A 16185-nucleotide genomic window follows, 5' to 3' on the forward strand; every position below is an offset into this window, starting at 1 on the left:
GAACCCTGCTTTCGGGTTCTTCTCCAGAGCCTGGGTTTGCACATTCCTGAAAAACCTGACAAAAGTGGAAAACCTTTCGCGTGTGAAAGAAAAACTTTGCTTTTTTTTTTTTCTTTTATAAAAAGCCTCTACCTCATCACTTCTGAGTTCAGGTTTCAATCGCCGCCGCTTCCCATATTTTTTATTTTGTGACGTGTCAGATTAGCCCGACTCTGCTCCTGCTGAAGCCAATGGAAAACTCCCACTGCTTCCAAGCAGAAGGGAATTAAGCCCTAAATGAATAGTTTTACTTCGGTGCAAAGAACAGGAAGCCCATAACTACAGAGAGACATAGACGCAAAATCCAAAAGACTTAATTACCCCCAGAAAACCCCAAATTAAAACCCTAGAAAATATCTTACAGCCAAATTACTTGAGATACAAAAGTTTGACTAAGTTGGGTAGGCGCTGAGGCCCCCGTACGTAGAAGGCTGCACTATTTGCTGCTAAACTTAGGTTAATAGCCGATGACCCCTTCCATTCTTAACCTCCAGCACTGACCTCCTGACCTACCCCCAGTGATGGTGTTTATAAGCATGTTGCCACTGGTGTAAATAAAAAAGGAACACAATGTGCTGAAATTGTTACTGGTGATGACAACTGACACGCATTTTACACTGCCAGTGGGCAAAACCATCAATAAATAACTCCAAATCTGTTGTTAATGTGTTTAGAGCTTCTTGCAACGGTCATGTCATTTTTGCTGTTTTTCCTCTTTTCCTCTACATGTATCTTTGTGGGACAAACAAAATGCTTCCAATAAGGAATCCAGCCAAAAACGAGGCAGCCTATGGATAGGGTTTAGCGTTAGCATCAGCCAACAGCTGGAATTTCTACCTTCTGATGGACTCCTTCAGTTAGGAAAAAAAGCATGAAAATATGCTGCACCAGAAACTGAGCCAAATAGTATGCTTCCTAAAGCCTTCAAAGTAAAAAAGCATGTGGCTCCCTATGAAAATACAAGTTTTGAAAGACCCTGCCTATGGGGTACTGTGAAAACCCTTGTTCTCTCATAACCCACAAGAAGCTAACCAACCCAAACTTTTAAAATAAACTTAAAAAAAAAGACTATAGAAAATGCTTGGCACAAAAATGAGACAAAAGGACAGATGGTAACTCTCACCCATCTCTTCTTAAAAAAAAAAACAAACCTATGTTTTGTTTTGTTTTTTTTAATTAAATCATTTGTTTCTAACATGCATTTTTGTTGTAAAATCAATTTTAATCCAGATCAGACTTATAAAGCAATAGTTAAAGTTTTCAAAATACACGGTCATATATTACATAAATCCAAACACGCTGTATGCATTTTTGTTGTAAAATCAATTTTAATCCAGATCAGACTTATAAAGCAATAGTTAAAGTTTTCAAAATACACGGTCATATATTACATAAATCCAAACACGCTGTAGCAGAGGCTTGTGTGTGAAATCTGTGTATTTTACTGAAGGTACCGCAAGCACACATATATTTTCATTAATTTATGTGAATTATTTCCAATTAAAAATCACGTATAGATGTTCACGTGGATGAACATCACGAGGATGCTCGCCCAGCGTGGTGACACCCTGCATTAGCTGGGCATGGTGTCAGTTCCACACCTTGTACCCCCCCTCTGCCCCAGGAACAGACCCCCCAGCCCTGGTTGTTCCCCATCAACGGCTCCAACAAAAACACGGAGGAAAAACAAAGGAGAAACCACCAACTTAAAACTTCAGACAGCTTTAAACACTTCTGAGTTGACACAGTCAATTCTGCTCATCTCATCATCTAAACCACCTTCTTAAGTGACTGTATGAAATATTGCTGTGAAGGCCAACTCCACGGATAGCACAAAAACCCAAAAACACACCATAGGAAACAGTGGATTCTTGACAACTGACTGATCAGGAAATGCAGGAAAGAATAACACCAAAATCTAAGTATTTCTGAAGGTCCTGCTCGATCACCTGTGTGCTGGGCCCGGTGCTCAGCTGGTTCTCTCAACTAACAGGCAGAATTTTTTTTTCATTTTAATGATGAACAGCTAAAATCTTTTTTTGTTGTTGTTGTTTCTGCTACAATTCAACGAGACAAAAGGTACAAGAGCATGTTTTTAAAATGAACAAGTTATAAAAATGATTATAGTAGATGTAACAGCCTATAAAATATGATCAAATAATAGCCATCTATCTTTCTCAAAAAGAAAAATTAGATTACATGTAATTGTAAAATCTAATTTACATTCTCCTATTTCCAATTTAAATTTCCACTTTTATGAAATATTCCCTGCTTCAAAGTTGTGCATGTGCAAAAGATGCTTTGACATGCTTCTAATTGATTCGTTTTACACTATCGAAAGGATAACAGCAGTTTGCAAAAGAATTTTTTTTCTGTCTTGCACACATCTCTCATTTGCCCATCTTAATTCAATTAAAGGAAGTAAGGACGGTTTGACCGATGGATGAACCAGATTTTAACTGAGGACATCTCTATGTAAACTGGAATATACCAACCGCTAATTCTCAGCCAGTTACTTCCGATCTGCAACTTTTATTTTGAAAGGTCATGGCATGGTCACAGAAAAGACAGAGGATATTAAATGCTGGCAAGCACTTTGTAACAGTGCAAAAATAAAGGCTGATATCAAAAGCAAAAGATTTTAAACTTAAATGCAGTTTCCATGAATACATTCTCTATTTACTCCTAGCTATCAGGGTAGCTACAAGTTAAAACTTTAAAGGAACCCCTCTGGCTGCTCAGCGCATTCCTTGGAAAAACAGTAAAGAAAATACAATTTTTTTTCTATTTCCCATGGGCCTTATATTATCCGGGTGGTAACTGGTACACCCGGGACACTAAAAATACCACTGTTGTGTGTCTTGGTGGGTTGTTAAGGAAATATGTATGGAAATACTGAGCCCACCTACCAAACCCCCTTTGTACAAAGAGGAGGTGTGAGGCACAGTGTGCCCTGTGACAGGACACCAACCATTAAACTGTAAATACAATTTCTGCTGTGAACAGCAGGACAACCCTCACATTCGAGCTGCAGTCTCTACACTGAGCCGGAATACCCTGGAATATTAGTATATATTTAAATCTGGCAAAGAGGTTAAATGTGGAAAAGAAAGCAAGAATCTTCAGCCTCAATGCTTGATTTAAACAGGCTCTATTATTTTCCAGGGATCTAAAGGAGGTGGTGTCATCCACCTTGCACACATCAAGAAAGTTGTGAAGATAACGAGGGTGTTTGCTTCTGTGTCAAGTAGGAAAGTTCTCCATCCTCATCCTCTTCCCACCCGTGAGCACTTTGCTGCTCCTGCACCTCAAGGTGAGAGGAGAAACATTCCTTCAAGAGTAACGCCACAGATTTGATTAGTCTCACCCAAACGAGCAGGAGCAGCACAATACGGAGTGGTTCAGCAGCAGGGAGTGCTGGTTAACATCAAGACAGAAAGTAAAGTATTATTAGACAAAGATGACATTTTGAGGAGAAATACGTAACAACATGATACATTTGCAGGATTGTGCCCTTGGTGCTGTTGGGCTGCTCTTAACCCCAGGGCTTAAGGAGAGAGGTGCTACACTCAACAACGGAGGAGAGGACATTACAATAAAGAGATTTTTAAAGGAAATACTTGCTGACAGCACGCTGAAATGAGGATAAACACATGCCTACTGTTTCAAAACAGCAGCAAAGGCTGAACTTTTATTAAATAAACATGGCAAACGAGCCAGCTAAAACCCACAGGCAAGATGCTCTGTCACCAGAGAGGTGAGGATGATGAGGTGTGTCCTTGACCAACCAGTTGTGAAGCCCTTTCTGAATCAAACGGTACCAGGGAGTACCCCAGGGGTTTAAGCCTGAATTTCCACTGAAGAACAAAGTGGTGGGACACGTCCACACCAATGAGGGCTAAATTACAGATGAACAAGGAGAACTGAACATGCTCACCAAAGGTCCCCAACAGGTGTGTCCTGGTACCAGACCCTCCTGACAACAGGCCACCAGCCTGAACTGCTTCACTTCAAAAAAATACGTTGGAGTTCACATAATTTGCTTTTGTTTTGTAAGCCAGAATGTTGCCAGGAGACCTTCAGCTGCACTGGTGCACACTGGAGAGTCAGAGCCATTTCTAACCAGTCACCAGAAAATGCAGAAAACACTGAGTGGAAGATGCACATTATCACTCTGCTGCTGCTTTTCGGATACAAGACAGGAATAAGATACACACGGCTTTCTCCCAGAACAGACCTTTTATTAAAGATTTTATTTTATGTCAGCCAACAGTTTCTTGCTTTTTTCTTTTTTTTAATTAATTTTAGAGCAGTGGTCTCAGTTACTTGTCCCTTTATGAAATGCTTTGGTTCCAAGTGAATACATTTTAATTAGGAGGGTGTCTGTACTTGTTCACAAAACTAGTTGCTGAAAATACAAAACCCCCGACAGGTTTTAGATCTCACGCTTGAGCAAGGAGATACAATTTGAGTCACTTCTGAAAACCTCCACTCTCACCTCGCAGCACAGAGCACCATCTCCCACGGGAGACATCCTTGGGTCCAGCCCTGGCCTCCTCTTCATCGCCTGCCCTGTCCTGCTCCCTGGGCAGAGGTCACTCTTGCCATGATGATGGTCATCCAGAGCTGGAGACACCATACCTACAACATCACACTACAAAGAGGGTCTTCTCCTGCCAAACAACTTGGGAACAATCTCCTGCTTAAGGTCTGGCACAACGCCTAAGAGCACTATTCCTTCTGAAACAGCAAATGTCAATAGCACAAAGCACCAGGGCTGGTTTCCAGAAGGACACAAGGACAATACAGGGGGGGGCAGCAACGAACCCATTTGGGGAATATTAACGTGAAAACGTGCCGAGAGCCAGCCAGAAGATCAATCACTACTTTAAGCTGTAGTGGGACCTCATAGGAATTAAATGGCCAAATCTGACCACTTTTGCTGAAGGTCAGGACAGCCCTTGGCCAAACCTACTGAACTGCACCACTCTCACTGGGAATTTCAAACAACTCTGTCCCACCACCTGCGGGGCCCGAGTTACTCCTCAGGAGGTAGGTGGGCAGCAGGTGCCTGCTCACGTTGGCCAGCGTTATAAATAAAGAAAGGACACCCAGCTTGAGCGCCGGGTAAGAGTTATTCCCATTTGTGAGTTTTTCCTGGAGTGAGAGCAAACTCCACTAAATATTCCTGTCTGCCTCCGCGCGCGCAAAGAGCCCGGCGCACATAAATCTGGAGTAATATTGCTCTTAGAAGGACCAAGACAAGAGACGCTGATGCCCATGTGCTGCATGTAAAGAAATAAATGCTCTTCTGGAGCAAGCACCATACGTCATTTTGGGGAAAACACTGTTGGTTCTGTAGCAGTGTGTCCCTTCCCGTTGCTGGGAGGGTGGAAGGTGACCTGTTGGGTAGAGGAGGGGACTGTCACCGCCGAGCTCCGCCAGCGCTGCCCGGCCATGCCGCTGCGTTAATGACCTCGCAGCAGTAGACAGATCCAGTCCTTCTGCTTTTCTTTCTCACTGAATGATTTCCCTAAAGCCAAAAGCTGGGCAAAATGCCACTAATGCTGCCGTAAAACTCCCGCTGCGTTGGGAGGGAGGCAGGCGACGGAGGGTTAGGAGGTAATCAAGCTTACAGATTAAGGCTCGCTAAAGCTACAAGATCAGCACAGCTCGGGGTGTTTATTAACTCTTTGAAAACCAAGACGTACGATTTCGTATCAGGCGAATATAAAGGACGGCTTCTAACGAGACCTGACAGCTCAACTATTTCGAAAGATTAATTCTCATTTGGGCAAAGCTAGGGGTACAGAAGAAACACTCTTTAAACCTATTTGGATCAGTTTCATTATAAAATGTGCTTCAGACTCTGAGACTGCACCAGCAAAAACCTCCCGAGAATTACAGAGAAGTCAAATTTGCTAATTGTTCTTCCATTCAGAAACGTTGCTTTTTAAATTAAACAAGGCAACCTGAAAGTCAATGAGTTAAACATACGTCTACCCCCTTGGTGCATTAAAGCTCTGACCTGGGAATTACTCTTTTTTAGCAGTGCAGAATGGGTTAATTTCTGAATATAAAATGAGGCTGCCGCAATCTGGGTGTTTTTTGTTTTGTTTTGTTTGTAACACAAAGCAAAATATACTCTACAGATGCTTGATTAAAATGCAACAGCTGTTTATGGCGGTGCATTTTCCGCTAATTTACTAGGGCAGATTTTTCAAGGAGCCTTGTTTTATTGCATCTTCATTTGCATAAACATTCATACACCAGAGCTGTCTGTCCAGTCCTCCCTGGCTTAGCTAATATTTAAGGTTTAAATTCAAATTCAACTAAGCTGTCTGCTCCCATAAAGGAAAAAAAGAGTTTTGAGAGTAAGGTGTTACACCTCTGTCCCATCATTAACCTGCACTTTCATGTATTTAACTTCTCAATCAAAAATATTTCATTTTTTGGCACCGTATGCAACTAGTATTTAATCTGCTCTTCACATCTGTCTGGGCAGGCCCAGGGCCTTTTTTTTTTTTATATTGTTATTTCCCCTTTGTTTATTTGATCTATTACATTCCTTAAGCTTGATGACTAATCCAAATTATTAACAAATACAAAAGGGTTTATGTAAATTATTGTGATGAACAAAAACAAATCACAATTATAACATTGTTAAGTGAATTAGACAACAATGGCCACAGCTTCCCTATCATAGATTGAGGCGGATGAATTTGAACTTTATTGACAGTAGCATCAGAAAGCCTTAATCACTAAGCACCAGTACAGTCTGGTTTTCATAGGGTAATGACCCATCTATATATTCATAACAAGGGTCTCATTCATCATAATTCATATAAAAAAAACAACCCAACCCTCTTGCAAAACTAATGGAGGGAATGTGTGAAAAGTGATTGGATGGGTAAAACCGTGCGGGGCTGGAAAGGCCTTAATTGATTTTATTGTGCTGTGTCTAAGCCTCCTTGCACAGTACATCAGATCTGTATCTAACTGCATTTCAATTGATTTTCACTGATAGGCTTCTTTCTTATGTCTAGGGCTTAAGTACTAAACTAATAAAAGGATAAAAGACTTTGTAATACAGATTTTGAAAATAATGTGCACACATGATTTCTATGGAAGAAAATTGTATGATATGTGTTTGTCCTACCAAAGTGACTACAACCAAATGCAATATCAGAAAAAAAAAAAAATATGCAACTAATATGAAGATTACTAAGGCAGGGGGTGGGAGGAAAAAAAAAAAAAAAGAAAATAAGGAAAAAATGTCCCTTGGCTAAAATCAGCTTGATTGTAAGCAGACTTGACTTCAATGGAGTTGTACCTGCTCACATTAGGGGTGATTTTGACTGATACCTCAAACTTGATTGAAAGAGATCATAATTCATTTCAGATGTGGGTTAGTTCTTCAAAATTTTAAATAATGAATCATCCATATTCTGATGAAAGCATCTAACAAATCACAGCCTGATAAAATTACCTAAGGCAAATGAACTGGGTTTAACTGGTTTTCTATGATCGTATTCTTGGACCTCTAAAATGCATTAATTTTTCAAGCATCTAACCTGTGGCAATGACATGAGGAGAGACACAAACTCCCTTTAATGCCACTGTGCACGAACAGCACAGCTCAGATAACAGCTTGTGTGAGCTCTACAACGCTGCTGAATTGGGTTCATATCAAATGGCCACGATGAAGCTAAAGAAGGTGCTTGTTGCAGATAAAAAGCGATAACGCACTTTGAATAACTGATTCTAAGAGCAACAGGTTTACCTAAAGGGAATTCATATTAAATGGAAATACCTGAATGCAGGGGAGAAAAAAAAAAAATCTAAAATCCGGGAAGTGAAAATATCTTCAAAAAGACAATTTTCCAATTTTTTTTATTCTACTGACCCCGCCATCATTTGCTAATGCTATCGCAAACTACACTATCTGCTAGTCAGATGGTTTGTAACATCTGTATAACAAATGATAATGTATAATAGTTGTTCTGGTTTTGTGTTCCTTTATGACCTGAATGCAGGGGAGAAAAAAAAAAAATCTAAAATCCGGGAAGTGAAAATATCTTCAAAAAGACAATTTTCCAATTTTTTATTCTACTGACCCCACCATCATTCGCTAATACTATCGCAAACTACACTATCTGCTAGTCAGATGGTTTGTAACATCTGTATAACAAATGATAATGTATAATAGTTGTTCTGGTTTTGTGTTCCTTTACGAGGCTTGGTGTTGATAATCTCCAAAGCACACCCATGATTCTTTAAATTAAACATAAGAATCTTGTCTCACAGTACAGCTAGGTTATCCATGTGTAAGAGCCCAAGCCAAGTAATTACACATCCGCTCAAAGGATTAGACACATAAGATTTCTTTAAATTTTTAATAAAACTGCACAGCTGTTGTAGGGAAAAAACTCTTTTGTTCTAGATTTTTTAAAACCATTAAGCTCAAAGTGATTCACAGTTCTGCTTCAAGAAAAGTACTTTAAAAGTATTTCTGTTAGGCACTTTTTTTAGTAGATTTAACATCACTTTAACCTCATGGCAACAGATTTGAGTCAGGAATAACCTAAAGGAAAGGTATTTGGTCAAGTTTTAAAGAACATTTCTCTGCTTTTACCAGCACACCTGCAAATGCACTTAACAATATAACCACTTAAAGTGCACATTAGCGGCGCACACAAACCCGTGTTCCATTTTGGTTCCATGATGTCTGGCATTATGTGGTGGGACACGACAGACACCACCTCCCCAACAGCCTTCACTGCCCCCAAAACCCCTCAAGGACACGTGCCACAGCTGAGAAATAACTGTGGCTTGGGAAACGGGCAAGGAATTGCCCAAATGCTGCAGGAACAAGCAAGTAGATTCTGCCTCAGGAGCTTCTCCAGTGCCAACGGGTCAACCAAGACCACAGTGGTTGAACCACCTTGGTTGTCCCCAGCTGCTCTCCAGGAACAGGTGAAACCCCAGACTGATGGAAGTTCATCAAACCAGTGCACGGCCAACACCTCACTGGGAATGAGAAGCTGCAGCCTCAGCTGAAATAGGTACCAGGAAGCTCAGAGAGGCAGATGCACTTTCTTCAAAAGATAAATGAGCAGCTGGAATGAAATCAGGACCTGGCACTGGTGACACAGGCAGAGATAGTGACACCAAACAGGTGACAGCATCCAAAGCAAAGCCAGGATGAACTAGAGAGGATTGACTGACAACGCTGGCTGAACAGCGTTTTTGGGAACACAAAAAAGAGGAAACCCTTTATATGATCTTCATATGTTGTGGTTTCAGAGCATTTAAGGAAAGAGGAGGAAGAAACCCAGACAAGGATGCCAGCAACGAGGAAGAGAGGGAAGTTCCTGAGACTGTAACCAGAAGGTGTATGAGCAGGAAGCGTGGGGTGAGGAACACAGCAGTGAGTGCCCATCAGTGCAGGGGTCCAAGCCCCATGTCCCTCAGCAGCAGGACGGTGACGGGCTGTCTGGCCTGGCCGTGCCCCAGCACGTGTCACAGAGAACAGAAACGTGATATTGTTCAGCACAGCGGTGAGATGTCATCTCAAACATACATACCCACACCCGTGTCCAAGCTGAACACTTGAGAGAGCTACAAAGCAGCCTGACGAGGGGAACAGAAACCTGGCTCAGATAAGGGAGCCCAAGCAGCAGGGCTTCTTCCCATCCCAGCTCTAAGCCAGGACGAGCGTGTGACACTCCAGGGACACCAGCGTCAGGGAAGGGAAAACTATTGCAGTCAGAGGCTTCAGAGGCTACCAGCAGCACAAAACCAGGTGCACCTGAAGAGATTTCTAATCAAAGAAGCCAGAAGCTTGGGGGCAGCCGCTCTCCGCAAACACCCCAGGGACACCAGCGTCAGGGAAGGGAAAACTATTTCAGTCAGAGGCTACCAGCAGCACAAAACCAGGTGCACCTGAAGAGATTTCTAATCAAAGAAGCCAGAAGCCTGGGGGCAGCACCCTGGGGTGAAGATGGGGGGACACGGGACATGCTCATCACCCAGGTCCATCCCTCCAGCCTGCTTTTCCAACCCAAATATTTTACAGGACTTTGGTTTTATACCTTGGTGTAAATTTACTATCATAAAACTGTTGCAATAAGATGCAATATTCCTAAACAACCAACATGTAGGATTTACAAGATAAACTATGGTATGTGGGTATATTTACAATGAATCTAAATCTCTAAAGATTTTAATGAACTGCAGCTGACCTTGATCAGTGATTCAAAGCCCAGAGCAGCTTCTACTCTCTCACACATTACTAACCTTTGCTACAACATTTATCAATTTACCTTCTTGATCTCTCAAGCAGGTCATGTTTTCTAATCAGCCACTAGCTCAAAGACCTACATCCCAATTAAATTACTGAATGAAGACATGCTGGAATGTAGGCTTCTTTTAAAAGAATTAGCACAAAATACACACAGATACTGGATTTGCCATGTCTGAACTGATTTTTTTAAACATTTCTATATAATGTGCAAGTTACAGCCAAGCATCCTGCTCAGAATTAGAACTGTTAAACTCATCCCTGAAACACACTGTTTCCTTGGGTGTTTTCTATTTTTGCTTCCCTGAGCATTCTGTGCATAAATACTGACCTGAGCTTTAAATCATCTACGACTGAGCCGTGAGCTCTTCAGACATTGTCTGAAATCTTCGGGTACGAAAAACCACACAGATGTTTATTATTAAGCTTAAGAGTTGCTGGATGGACTTAAAACTGCTCGCACTTCAAGTCAGACGCTTATTGAAACGTCCACAAGATGTGAGTCTGATTTTTTCCCCTCTTTCGATATAATATATATATTGAAGCTGCTGTAGGACAAGAGAATTGCTAAATGTAGAGCTGTGGGGCTCCTCACAGCCCCTCAGGACAGAGTCTCTCCGACACCAGGCTCCCAGGAGCCCTTTTCCCACTGAGCCCTGATGGAGCAAGCTCAGAGTTGAAGGACTGGGGGTTGGTGACAGCAGCCCCCCAACATTTCAGCCACCCCTTGCCTTGGTCTAAAGAGCAGATTGTGCAAAAATGGCTCTTTTTTTTTTTCTCTGCTGCCTCCTCCTCTAGCAGGCCGGGAGCAGGGTGCTGACAGAGCCCGCGTGATGTGCAGTAGCTCATCCGCACACGCACAGTAGCTCCCATGCTTCCTGGATTCGATGCACATGTTGAGAACGACTGTACCCAGCATGTGCAAAAAACACAGTCACACAGGAGGGGGAAAAAATGGTAACACAGAGCACAGAGCCTCCCAGCAGCCTCCCTGAATAAATCTCACACACGCCGGCGGTGTTATTTTTAACACAGCATCGCTCCAACACAGGTAAAGATAAGGAATCCCCTGATATTTCTATTTATTTCCCTGTTTCTCTCTTTTGCCACTTGCTGAATTAGAATTCAGAATCAGTAAATGATGACCCCCAAATACCCAACACTTCCCAAAACATACACTATCAACTCATATTTGCAGAAAGAAGGGACATTCAGGCATGAAAGAATCACCAGTTTCAGGCAAATTTTAGATTCCATTGGGGCTTCCTCTGATTTTGGAAAGGAACTCACTTGTCCTTGTAGCCCTGTCTTACAAGTGTCAGCAGATGCTTATTTCTACCAGACTCAAGTCTTCCACAGTCCCCTTCCTTTATGGAACATTTTGCAGTAAATTGGTCAATAAGCCACACAAGAAATGTGAAGCCATGTCTGCATTTATATATAACATGAAGAGTTTGGATTATTTCAGTTTTCGTGAAGGTGGAGGAGATGCCAACTCTGCAGGTGCCGTCTAGAACAGCTTTGGTCCTGCTGAATCCAACTCCTTCCTGCTGCAAATTTTGCTTTACAGCTCTGACACCAGCCTGTGCAGCATCTACAATCCAACATCACCACCTTTCCTGACTGCTAGTATTTTTATAATTAATTTTTAGGATAAAGCTGTTGGCGTTTACTAGGGCAGGGGGTCTCAACCCCAACTCCGAGAGGGGCATGGACAGGCGCCAGCACAGCCACAGGCTCACAAGGATAAGAGATCTCACAGTAAGGTGGAGGGAGGGATCTGAGATTTGACAAAGGCTGAGAACTCCTCAATTAAGAAAATCCAGTCAGGTGAGCAACTATCAGCCAGTCCAAAAATAGATGATGTATCCACAATTAAAATAAAGTGGTCAAACACCGTATAAATTTTCTATTTCCATTTTCTTTCTAAACACTAATACTTTGGTTAGATGATAAGTTAAATTTGTATGTATAAAACACTGTCAATGTTTAAAAATTGGAGGGCTGAACCCCAATACTTTGGGAATGAAATCTGCTAACGCTTCTGGCCCCTTCTCCATCCTACTGCACATCTCCCTGTCATTCTGCACATACCAGTAAAACTGCCCGTGTATTTATTTATTTATTTTTCTGCATTAGTTATGATTTCCCTATAGTAATGCAGGGGCTCTGCCAAGAGCAACAGTTCAGGACCTCTTTGTTTAAGGAGTACTTCAGGATACATAAGCCTCATAGGTATTGTATTTTGATAACTGCTGTCACTGGAAAATAAAAACATGTTGCAAAAACAGATCCATGATGCCTACAAGAAAATACTGCTTGGCCCAAGTTTAATTTATTTGTTGACAGAGAAGATCTACTGTGCTTAATGTAAAGTTCAATAGAAATACATGTAATGGAGATATCTAGAATCATAACTGCAATAAAATAAGCTCCGCATTTATCTGGCTGTTAAATGCAATTCAAAATTTATTGGTAAAAAGGAATCAAATTTGGTTATGGCATAAAATATATTTCTTGCCTTACGAGAGCAACCCTAACGGGGCTCCATTCATCACGACAAATCAGGGCTGTTCATCTCTGCTGCTGACTCTGTTTCCAAGCGGGGCCCGGCGGCACTCGGCATCGGCGGCCAGGGAAGGGGCTGCTCTACCTGCCCCAAACCCAGCCACAAACAGCCCTGCCCACAGCAAACCTCAGCCTCCAGATGCCTCGTTTCACCCTTGCTTTTGGTTATTATTTTTTAAAGACAGACATCAGCTGATGTGCGAGTCCCGAGCGGATACTCTCAGGTTCACTGTTAGTCAGAGATCTTTTACACTGATCCTCTGAGCTCGTACACAGGGACCCCAGCACTCACTCCACAGCTACTCTTTGTACAGGGATTTTAAGTAGTGACAATAGTAATTCACAGTGAACATCTATGGCAAAAAGAAAAAAAAAAATAAATATGTTTCATCTGTTCCACCAGACGCTGTTTCAGTAAGTTCTTTTCAAGAAGGACATACGTTAAAGCACACTGAACACTTTTCCTTATTGCATGTATCTCCCCTAATTGCAAATTCATAAGAGCAAGAGGATTTCTTGGGGAGAGATCCAGTAGGTTTCTGTTTGCCCTTAGCTTACTACACTGGCTACTGAAAATATACGATACTAAAAATGAAATAACTTTCCCATTTTAATGTGGTTATAAGCTTCCTGCTAGGCTATGACCTAATTGAGACTTTTGATCTTAGCTTTTTCAAAACATGTTATTCTTCAGGGTCTGTAAAAAATTTTAACTACAGATCTCCCACAATCATTACCAAAAGCTACAGGGAATAAAATAATAAAGAAAGGAGGGGGGGGAAAAAAAACTCAGTTTATCAAAGTCAATGGAAATACAAGGTATTAATTATGCTAAATGAAGAAATATGGGCGTTTGGTTACTTTTGTGGGTCAGAAATATTTTAATCTGGCCCTGCCAGGCAGCTGCCTCTCCCTGACCTGCAAGCATCTCTATCAGCTGCCGGATCACATCAAAGCAGCAGAGAGTGAGGAAAGCAGCGACCAGCGCAGGGGCCCCGCTGCGGGACCAAGGTCACAGATTTGACTGAAACCACCACATTGTTATCAATTACAATCACTGATAAGGACATGACCTTTTTTTTTTTTTTTTAAGGCACATAAATGGTGTGTGTGTGGGGGGAATATTCACGCCACTGCTTTCCCCCAGCCCGCGCTTGGCTGCCTTTATGCGCCGGTAGGGAGAATAAAACTGCACAGCAAATTTTAATTCTCAAATGGGCACAGAGTTAAAAATATGACCCCGGCGTCCACTGCTGATAAGATCCCACTCAGCTCACCCGAATGCAGCTCCCTTGATTGGGTTAAGCGAGCCAAACACACGACAGAGCACAATTAAAGCAGAGGGGAAATTGTATTTCTACCCTACAGACGGCTCTTGTGAAGTTTCATCAAAGCAAACCCCAAAATGTCTTTATTATAGCGAGACCTACAGCAGAAGCATATGTAACTGAAAATAAGTAGTGTTATACAGTAGTAAGTCACCTAGTAAAATAAAAGTATATTTTCAATAAAGATTAGTTCTGCATTTTATTTCTTAAAATTCTTTGATCAAGTAATTTTGAACTATATAAAAACAGCCAGACCTCCCCAACTTAGCATTCCTTAAGAGATTTGTTTTGCTGCATGCAAAACGCTAGGATTTCATCTCACTGTACCTCAGGTGACATTCCTCTTGTTAATTTTAAATATGTAGCAGGTTTTGCTCACATTTGCTGCAGACATACTAGAGAAAAAGAAAGCTCCAGATACAGGCTATCCTATTTCCCAACTAGAATGAAAAACATTTTTACGATAAGCTGACCAGTATTTCAGCTTTTTAAGTTTTCTCACAAGAAGTGCTGAAAAAATTATAAAGGTGGGATATAACTGAAATCCTTAATGCTTTAAAATGTCCAATCTAATTCGTTGCCATTGCATTTAGAACAAACAAGAAATTAAAATGTGAACACCGTGAATCATCCTGGCTTTTGCTAATCGAAAGCTAAACACTAACTAGTTTACTCTGTATGCCCAAAATATTTACTAGCTTGGACTCAGATTTAAACAGTATAAAATATGATCATTCTGTGGTGCAAAACAGGTCTTACACGTACAGAAGAGGTAATGAGGTGAAACTGGAAGGTCCAGAGCTGTATCTTTCCAATCTACCTACAGGTTTGGATTTTACTACTTTTTCTTTCCCCCCCTAAGGGGACCAAAAGAGCTGGACACGGTGACATGGAATTAAAGAGCCAGGATTTTTTTTCCCTGTACCTTTTGAAATTAGTATGAGGTTAAGTGTAGGAAACACAATCAAGGAGACTGTTTAAAAGCCTGTGGAATGGTTACTGGAGGAACAGTAGGATGTAGTTTTTTAATCCTTTAACAAACTTTACTGTCTCTGCCAAGAGGCAGAGAGAAAAATACATTTTACATTTTATAAATAGTCGTGAACATAAGCTAAAGCATTTTGCCACTTCTGGGAAATCAATAAGCAAAAACAAGCCACTCATTTGCAAATAATTTATGTGGCTTTTTTTGCTAATGCAGGACAATCTCTGTGAAAACGAGGGCAATAACTTTATTATGCTCATAAATGCAACGCAAAGCAAACGGAGACTGATGCTGCTCCTATACACGCTGAACAAAAGGCACGACTTCGATTAGATACTGACATCACAGAGACTGGGGCTGCACAACTTGTTTCACCGAGGCAAAAATTACTGAGCGCGTGTAACCAAAAAAGCCACAATTATTTAAAACACATTAGATAAGCTGCTCTTTTGTCGATGCTTAGAACTGCAAAATGGAATCCAGTGAATGATGTTTTTATAGGGTCTGTGAAACACCTTTAGGAGCTGCCTCGTACGCCTGCACGGAAGCAGGTCTGCCATCCCAAAGCTCTGGATTTTCCTGTGAAAGGAGCCCAGAATTAGGCCAATTATCATTCAGTCTGCCTGATCCTGAATCCGCAGAAATGAATGCCACGGCACAGATTTTGCTCCGGTGGGGAGCGGGGCTGGCGGGGGGGGGAGGAAGGGTCAGCCCCCACTGTTCAATCACCACTAGACATCCAAAGCTCCTTAGTCAGGTCTGAAGATCAGTATGTAGGGCAAGGAGAAGAAAGACCATCCTCCTCTCCAGCTGTGTGGGACACGAGCTGTATAATTAACATCCCCTCCTACACAGCGGGATCCTCCTCGGGAGGCTGGGAGAGCGGTTCCTGCGGCTCTGCGGGGAGGTGCCCTGGGAGAACACCTTCCTTCCCTTGCCAGGGGGACACCTTCCACTTGCAG

At 41.8% G+C, this 16185-nt stretch overlaps 1 protein-coding gene across 8 annotated transcripts in view; it reads right to left on the minus strand.

Annotated features, from left to right (window-relative positions):
• BCAS3 (breast carcinoma amplified sequence 3) overlaps positions 1-16185 on the minus strand; it is a 424087-nt gene that overhangs the window by 167262 nt on the left and 240640 nt on the right. The gene's annotated exons all lie outside the window — the stretch shown is intronic.

Source organism: Calidris pugnax, unplaced genomic scaffold (genome assembly GCF_001431845.1).
Source record: "Calidris pugnax isolate Ruff unplaced genomic scaffold, ASM143184v1 scaffold45, whole genome shotgun sequence".
Classification (NCBI taxonomy): domain Eukaryota; kingdom Metazoa; phylum Chordata; class Aves; order Charadriiformes; family Scolopacidae; genus Calidris; species Calidris pugnax.